The sequence below is a fragment of the Carlito syrichta genome, unplaced genomic scaffold (assembly GCF_000164805.1).
Source record: "Carlito syrichta isolate Samal-C Ts95f unplaced genomic scaffold, Tarsius_syrichta-2.0.1 Scaffold304241, whole genome shotgun sequence".
Taxonomy (NCBI): domain Eukaryota; kingdom Metazoa; phylum Chordata; class Mammalia; order Primates; family Tarsiidae; genus Carlito; species Carlito syrichta.
The window spans coordinates 20774-30410 of NW_007248337.1; the positions used below are offsets into that span (position 1 = coordinate 20774).

At 36.0% G+C, this 9637-nt stretch overlaps 1 pseudogene; it reads right to left on the minus strand.

Annotated features, from left to right (window-relative positions):
* Positions 1-6556: 6556 nt before the first annotated feature.
* On the minus strand, positions 6557-6948 carry LOC110595770 (annotated as a pseudogene).
* Positions 6949-9637: the final 2689 nt, after the last annotated feature.

A 9637-nucleotide genomic window follows, 5' to 3' on the forward strand; every position in this document is an offset into this window, starting at 1 on the left:
TCCTTCTGTGTGTTTGCTCACTGGGAGGCAAAAATCAGAAGAATACAAGTGCAATGGTTCCTTTATTTTCTTCATTATTGTTGTTGAAAAAAATTAAGTTTCTTGTGCTCTATATTAAACTTTACTTTGTTACAATGCATACCAGCTTAATACCAAATTAGAATGCTAATAGTTAAAATAATGAATTCAGAATCTCACTGACAGCCATCCAGAGCACTTAAAACAACAAACAGTAATGAGATTGTGATAATTTTAAAATGAGTCCACAATTTTTTTTTTTTTACAATCCTTCAAAAGATGGAGTCTAATTACCTTCTCTTTTATCGAGGGCCAGATGTACTGACTCATTTCTAATAAACAGAATGTGGTAGAAGGGACAATGTGTGACTTTCAAGATGAAGTAATAAAAGATATGCAACTTCCCTGCCTTTCTCCCTCTCTCTCACTCAAGGGAAAACCAGCTGCCATGTTGTTAGAATACTCAAGCAGTCTCATGGGGAACCTGCATAGCATGAGACTATAGCGTTCAACCAACAACCAGCAATGGAAGGAACTGCCTCAGTTACCAGCAACCACATGAGTCCGCCATCTCAGAAACTGCAGCCTCAGTCTATAATCTGACTGCAGCCTTAGGATGAGAGACTCTGAGCCCCAACTACCCAGCTAGGCTGCTCCCAGACCTACAAAATTGTGAGATCATGAATGCTTGCTGTTCTATGTCACAAAGTTGTGAAGTAGTTTGTTATCTATCAATAGTTAATTTAAAAACACACCTTGCATTTAAATACAAAAACAAAAAAATTAGTTCAAAAGTGCTTTATTTTCTCAATAAAAATTATCTTCAGAACATTCTACATATATGAACATCGCATAAATTTCATAGGGAATATAAAGTGGTTTATCGTAACCGACTTGCAAATTGACCCAATTCAACAAAATTGCAACTTAGCCCCTACCTATTATGAAACACAATGCAATGAACAAATCAGTGGGGATATAACACAAGAAGAGTGACGTAGGGTAGAGAGTTGATAGTGTTCACAGCTCAGGACTGTGAACTGGAAAGCATCCTTGACTTGGTGGCACTGAACTGGGTGTACAAGAGTCAGGAGCCTTTTGAAAGAGAAAGCCTCTCCCCATCACCGCTAGGGAAGATAATAGATGTAAAAGTCAAAGGTAATGAAAATTGCAAGTTGTTTTAGGAAGTACAAACAACTCTATTTTGCCAAATACAACATACAAAGTGAGGGATGGTAGACTGGTGGACTGAGATTACAGTTAGAGTACACAGACCAAAGACCATCTGACTGAAGAGTTTGCATATAAGCATTAGAGGAACCCAGTAAAGTTTATTTTTTTCTGTTTTGTTTGTTTAATTTTTGAACATTTTATTGAAATACTACATACATACAAAAGAGTGTGCAAAAGTTTCACTTCAATAAATTTTCACAAAATAAACATACATGTGTAACCTCTACATATGAGGCAGGACAAAAAAAAAAATCCAGAATTATCTTTTGGAGGGTGGGCCCCTTGTAGTATACACAAAATCTGTTCCTCCAGATCAAATGGTTAACCAAAGTTTTTATCTGGAAGTTTTGAGAAAGATACATCATGATTTATGAAAGAAACATCCGAGTTTTGTCAAAAACATGACTGGTTCTTCCACCATGACAGCGTACTTCCCCACACCACACTGAGTGTTCAACAGTTTTTGACCGAAAACAGCATGACTCCCATCTCTCTCCCTGCCCCTTTCATCTGCTCTCACTCTGAGAGACTTTTTTTTGTTTCCCCGAATAAAAAAAAGTCCTCAAAGGGACATGTTTTGCCAATATGGAAGAGGTGAAACAGTAAAAAGCAGAAGCACTAAAAGACATCAAAATTGATGAGTTCAAAAACTGTTTTGAGCAGTGGAAATAGGTATATTGCTTTCAAAAGAAAGAACTTTGAAGGTGACTGAAGTTTAAATATGTAAATATAAATATACAAATTTTTTAATAAATAAATTTTGGGTTTTTAAATTTTCGACTCATAAATTAAAAAATTAGGACAGTATTAGCACCCAAAAGGAGCACTTGGGCCCATTTGAATGATAAACAAAGCAAGAAATTTACAGTTACCTAAGCAACTTCCTAGGGGAAATGTATCTAGTTAGAAACATGGAATATTGAAACAAGCAATTTTTTTTTCCTTTTCTTTATTTCTTTATTTCTTTTTCTTTAAATTTTCTTTAACCAAGAAGAAAAAGAAAACATCACTGAAGTAGAAACAAATTCATATGGCACAACCAATGAGTCAGAGCTCAGAGACAAGTCAAATTTATACCATTGTGCTACTCTAAATTATTTCATGCAAAAGGTTTTCCTCTAGTCCTCAGAGACGTTTAAAGAAACAAACAGCAAAAACAAAAAGGGTAATAAAGATTTCCTACATTATTGTGCTATAAATACTGAAAATATGTTTCCAAATGTGACAAGAAATATTACGAGCTATTGCAGATGCATAAATGAAGCAAGCGTAATACTCTGTCCTCAAAGGCACCGATAAAAAAAAAGACTATTATAAAGCACTACAAAATAATTTCTTTATCCAAAAGCTCTGAAGCAGTTATTAAACCAGCTGTTTTCAAAAGTACACAAATCTGCTAAGTTGCAGTTGGGTAACTGTTAAATGTTAAAGCAGTGAATGATCAGCTTGCAGCAGATGGTCTGGGAATGGGTGAGAAAATGGCAATGTTAATACCACCAGACTGAGATGTTCATTTGTGCTGTGGTATGCGCAGACTGGGTGAATAATAAAGGTTCCGTAATAATTGTGTAAATCCCAACATTATTAAATTGATTCAGCTGGGGTTTCTTAATATACGTGAAGCACTTCATGTACTTGGAGAAATACCTCTTCTTTGGCTAAAGCTGTTCTCATTAACTCATACTGCTTTATTTACTGTGACCTCAGTGTTTCTGTTAAGTAATGAGTGGAATAAGAATTAGAAATCCACTTTCAGTTGAGATATTAGAAAGGAGGGAAAATGTTAAGAAAAGTGTCAAAGCATGAGCATGGCATGAGATTGACCCACGGCATTAATTTACCTATCAAGTTCAGTTAGTGTTTGTTTTAGACTAATCAAGAGTTTATAATTAGACTTGCACTTTAGGGTCTTGAGAAACTTGCTTTTTCCAACACAGTGTTCATTTTATTCAAGTGGGAAGAATGCATATATCTTTAAGTCATATGCATATATCTTTAAGTTTTTGATTAAGTTGAGCACTCCCAGATTTTGACTGCAGTATCACTTAGAGGTTTGTGGAAAGGGGTCTCTGGAAAGCACAGCCATTTACAACAATTTTTCTCAACCTTGGCAACTACCAGTAATTGTTTTGGAAGCTTCCCAGTACAGTGTGGATGTTTAACAACACATCTGGCTTTGCCCACTAGATGCCAGTAGCAGCTTTTCTGGCATTGCCCCCCCCCATTTGTGATTACAACAACAAAAAACAAAATGAATCATATATAACCAAAATTGATCTCAACTCCTATATCTTGTTGAGAACCTCTGATCTATAAGCAATCCAAAGGAAAATATGTTTTTTTTTTTTACCTCTGGGGGAAAAAAAAAGAAAGAAAACGAAAATTCGCTGGGCTCAGTGGCTCAGCCTGTAATCCCGCGCCTTTGGGAGGCTGAGGTGAGTGGATTGCCTGAGCCCGCGGGTTTGAGACCCACCTTGGTAGCGAGACCTCATCTCTACAATAAAATCAAAAAATCAGTTGGGCGTGGTAGCGCATGCCTGTAATTCCAGCTACTCGGAAGGCTGAGACAGAAGGATCGCCGGAGACCAGCAGGTTGAGGCTGTGGTGGCCGGGAGCGGCCACTGCACTCCAGTCTGGGCGACAGAGTGAGACTCCAACTCAAAAAAAAAAAAAAAAATTCTTTGAAAATGTCAACAAAAGATGAAACGGCTTAATTGAACTTGGTTTTAAGTAAAATATTGGTACATAGAATCCCATAAGATTATATAAAATAATTAAATATAATAATTTTAACACTATGAGTGTGAGATATGTGGTGTTCTAATCTTCTGGAAAAACAAAAAGAATCAAAAATAAGGACAAAAAAGAATATGCTGACTAGGTTTTTAAAAAATATTGTCTAGACCGGCAATTCCCAATCTTTTTGACATCAGGGACTGACTGCTTTTGAGGAAGACAATTTTTCCATGGACAGAGTTGGGGAGCATATGCAGTCACACCTCATTCCTCACTGCTAACGTTAATCTGTATTTGCAGCCAATGATCTAACAAGAAGCAGAGCTCAGGAAGTAATGCAAGCCATGGGGAGTGGCTGTAAATACAGATGAAGCTTCACTCACTCACATGTCGCTCATTTGCTATACAGCCTGGTTCTTAACAGGCCATGGTCCAGTACCAGTCAGTGACCTGAGAGTTGGGGACCCATGGTCTAGAGAATAGTCTGCCATGATGTTACTAAATATAAGAAAATTGACATCAATTAAATGTTGAGATATACTTCACATCACATCTCCACATTGAAGAGTTATTTTGCACATGAGCATCTTAAAGTTTCTAAAATATCCTTTTTTTTTCTTTTAACCTTCAATATTTTCCTTTGGCATATATGGGTGTGTATACATAAGTGTATATAATGTATTAACTTCTCACAGAAGCAGTGTTCTTCACATCACACTCACTTTAAACAGTCAAAGGAAAGTCACAAAATCAACAGAATCTGCATCCGAAAGTTCATTCAACTTATGATAGCTCATTCTGTCTTTGTTTGGAACTTACATTCTGCTGTTTGTAAAACAAGAGGAAGGAAGAGGGGATGCATGTCTATTGGGAGCAGGGGGTCAGGGCAAAGACAGACAGAAGGACTGTCTCTAGTCAGATTCATTGACTCCAGCAAGAACTGACATGTAAGAGAGTTAATTTTAACACAGGGGACCAGAAAGCTATTGTCAACTTTAAACAAAACCTGTGATTGTAACATAAATGTATTCACTAATGACCTGATTATTTATTAATTTATTCCACTTTACCTAACCACCGTGTTTTATCTCTGTCACATCACACTTTTTCTGATTTTCCAATATTGTAAAAATCTAATACAAATATTAGGCAAAAAAGAAAAAGGTAAGAAATGTGTTAATATTGTGAAGATTATAGTATTTCATGAAATCTAACGAAGTCACTTTGGAGAACTAATAATAACCAAAAAAAACCCATCAAAAAGTGAGGATTCTAGCAGGGACACTAAGTTAATGACTGAAGAAGAGAAATATACAAGATAAGAAGAATAGAGATTTTTAAGAAGAAGTATTTGAATATAAATATTCAAAAGGTAAAGAGCTCTTTGGAAATTTAATGCAGAAAAATCATGCCAAAATGATTCACCTTGAAATGGTGCATTCCAAATATGATACTATCGCTTTTTATGTATTGTCAGAAAAAATTTACACCAGAAATGAAAATGATTAGTGCCTTTTCATTTTAAATGTTAGTTTATATTAGTAATTACAACCCAAAATACTATCTATAGTAGCTAAGCAAGTCATTTTTTAGATTTACATTTCATATCAACTAGTTGAATCAATCAAGCATTGTCACTATTTGTTAGGAAGGTCTGATTCTACTTTTAGGCAACTTCCCTGCAGGTGACTTTTTCTACACTGAGTCTCCGTCAACAAAGAGGCACCTCCTGAGCCTCAGTAACTATGAGGAACTCTTGACCCTGCAAAAGTTATATAACTGCTTGAGGTTCGGTTCTACATAGATAAACTCGCTATATTCTATGTGATTATGTTTATTAAGAAATAAAATCTCTTTAAGCTCTGCATGTTTGTTATTGCACATTTTAATCGTTATAATGAATGCATATCACAGATCAATTTCAGAAAACGAGAAATGTGTCATCTTAAAATATTTCTGAAACTGAGTTGTAACTTATTTATTTTTTTTGAGTTGGAGTCTCACTCGGTTGCCCAGATTGGAGTGCAGTGGCTGCTCTCGGCCACCGCAGCCTCGCCTGCTGGGCTCCAGCAATCCTCCCGCCTCAGCCTTCCGAGTAACTGGAATTACAGGCATGCGCTACCATGCCCGGCTGATTTTTTGATTTTATTGTAGAGATGAGGTCTCGCTGCCCAGGCGGGTCTCGAACCCGTGGGCTCAGGCAATCCACTCACCTCAGCCTCCCAAAGGCGCGGGATTACAGGCTGAACCACCGAGCCCGACTGAGTTGTAACTTATTATCCAATGATAGATTCTGGAAATAAAATTGTCAGATAAAAGACTAAGACTTTAAAAAATTATGCTCCGAATTATGAAAAAATATTTAAAGAAACAAAAAAACTGGGAAAATACCAAAATATGTAGAGCTAATATGAAAAATATAATAATACTGAAGAATAAAATATAGACTCTGAATAAGGGGAAACATAGCTTGTTCTTGAGCTTAAAACATCAGAGCTGAGAACTTAATTTTTTTTGGCTCCCAAGTTTTATTCAAGAACTCAAACAAAATATTGAAGATAAATGAATTTTAATCCTCATCTTTCTCCTCCTCTTCACCCTGGTTAATTTGGAAGTAAAATAACTTGTAACTTTCTTTGCCATTAGCAACTATGCACAACCAATCATGTAAGTTATCCTTCTTCAAATATGTATATATATTTGGTGAGATATTTCAAATATCTTTTGGGAAAAGGCACCTCAGAAGTCACAGTGATATTGCTCTTGCTCTTTTCAGTGGTCACAACCCCTCCACTGAGACTCCCAGCTTTTCCATTCACTTTGATCCTCTCTTGCAAAAACTGCTCAAAATTGGCTACATCCATGATTCCATCTTCTACAGAATGGGTGCAATCAAGAGTGAACTTCAGAACCTCCTTCTTTTATTGCCTCCTTTGCCAAAAGCTTTTTCACAAGTGCCATGGTGGCAGCAGAGGCAGAAAGTGGCTTACTTTTTTTTTTCCATATAAAGTATGGACTTTAATTAAAAATAATACACCAACCTTGGCTCATTAATCTTTTTTTTTTTTTTTTTGAGTCAGAGTATGGCTTACTTTTAACCTTTGATGATCAAGCACATGTATTAATCTCTTAACCTTCCCAAAACTCCACTAAAATGACAGCAGTGTATTACAACACATATAAAACTTCAAAAAGGAAGAGACAGAAATAGTTGACAAAGGCAGAATTTGTGGAATATATAAAGTGAAATCAAAGTTCTGTGCTTCCACAGACTATGTTTTGATACTGGGGGAGCTGGGTAGGGGTTGAGGAAGAAAATTTGTAGTAGACTTGTTTCTGCTGTGACGGCTCAGAAAGTCAAGGCACGAGGTACATTTGAAGGCAAAGGTGCATGGTAGGGCTGAAACGAAAGAAATATTTGAATGTCTGGTGACCTTCTTCATCTGCCCAAGTGGCCAGGTCACCTGGTGACCTTCTTCATCTGCCCAAGTGGCCAGGTCTCTTCCCCTCCCTAATCTTATAGAAGGCTCCTTCATGCTCTGAAGCAGTTTACTCTGGAGAAATTTTACTCAGGAAAGTTACAAACAGGCTAATGAGAGAAAGCATTTTATAGCAAACAAGAAAATATTCTTCAGTTCAAATATGTTGACAACTAAACTTAATTTCATGAGGCAGAAAACTTTAGATTCATCATGTGGGAAACAGACTATAAAAGGGAACCACAAAAACACCAGTAGACACAAGCAACAAGATTCTAATAACAGGATATGTTCTGCTATTAAATAAGGATGGACAGCAAAGGGTTGCCAGATATTTGGCAAACTCTCTAACATGAAAGAGAGAAAGAAAGCTAGTAAGTAGAGCAAAAATAAATAAATAAATAAACAAACAAATAAATAAATAAAGTCAGACAAAAGAGAAAACTCAAGGAACAGAAGGAACATCCTATATTATATATTACATTAGAGAAATATTTCCTAATGAAACAAAAAAGTACTATTGAGAATAAAAAGAAACATTCAAACAATATAGGCCAAGAAAAAGCTTCTAAAAATCCAAGATATGAAATGCTTGCTTAAAAGTTTATAGTTAGCGATTTAAATTTGAGGAAATCTTATAGAAAAAACTAGTGAAAAATGAAGGAAAGAAAATTATCAAAGAGATAATGAAACTTTTTATGAAAAACATGTTTTGGAACCATTAAGTCTATATACAATGAATGAAGAAAGACCTACAACAAAGTATGTTATTCTAAAAGTAAAATACCATAAAGAGAGACAATCCTAAATGTTTATACAGGAAAAACTGAGACCTGAGACAATTTTAGAGTTCAGTGTGAATTTCTTAACAACGATAAAGTAGTCCTCTATTATCAACACAGTTTTGCTATCTGAGATTTCAGTTATTTGAAGTCAATCATGGTCCAAAAATATTAAATGAAAAATTCCAGAAGTAAATATTCACATAGTTTTTATTATAATATATTGTTAAAAGTTTGTTCTACTACTAATTGTTAATCTCTTACTATGCATAATTTCTAACTTAAACTTTACTATAAGTATGTATATATAGGAAAAAACAGTAAATATAAAGTTTTATATTATCCATAAATTCAGGAATCCACTGGAGGTCTTGGAAAATATCTCTAGTGGGTAAGGAAGGACTACCATACTATTGATTAAAAAAAAAAAAAATCAGCCTAGAATTCTAAACCCAGTCAGATGTTGAATTCAGTGTGAAGTTAGGATAGAAACTTTTTTCAGATGCACAAATTCAAATGATTGAATAAGGTCTTTTCCAGCAATCTATTATAAAATACTTGCACCTAAAATAAGATAGTAATCCTAGAAAGAAATGAGATTTCAAAAACAGGAGCCTACCTACACATTAGCAAGAAGCAAAGGAGATTCCCACGAAAATATTAAAGGGAGTTTCAGAATGCCAACAGCTCATCTGTCCCCAAAAGCTGGACGTCCTAAGGGGTCACAAAGCCAGGGCTCTTGCTGAGGCAGCCACTAAAGAACAAAAATAAGGAATCAAAAGACATAGACTACTTGCTTTTTTTTGGCCATACACAGAGTTTTATATTTGGGAAATGATATTACATCAAAAATTTGGGTGGTATAAAGTCAGCATTAGCAGGAGAGATGTTTTCAAGAGATAAAGTCTAGTACCTGATAAGGCAGCAGAGTCAGCATTTTGCAAGATAAAAGGAAAAAGCTTATGTAGGAAGAGAGGATGGTGCTTCAGGAATAGTAGAGGTTAACCTCATAAAGCAGGATCCTGGCTGAGGCAGGTATCAAAGAAACAGCCCTACAAGAAAGTCAAACATCTTAGGAGAGAGAGCCAAGATGGCTGACTGAGGACACTGCTTGACTGCAGTTCTCAGTAAAGAAACTTATATGGCAAAGCAGACTTAGGGCTTTGAGGGTCAGTCTGAAAATCCAAGCTGAAGTTTATCAAATGGTCATTTGGAGACATGAAGGATAGACAATTCCAAGCCCCGGACACTCCTAGAAGCAGCCTTGTAATGCGGTCAGGAAAGTGGTCTCAGAGAAGAAAACTACAGCTCTTTTTTACACACCTCACACAAGCCTCTGCAGTCGCAGCCTAGGGATGTACAGTCCTTGCCCTAGCCCTGCACTACTTC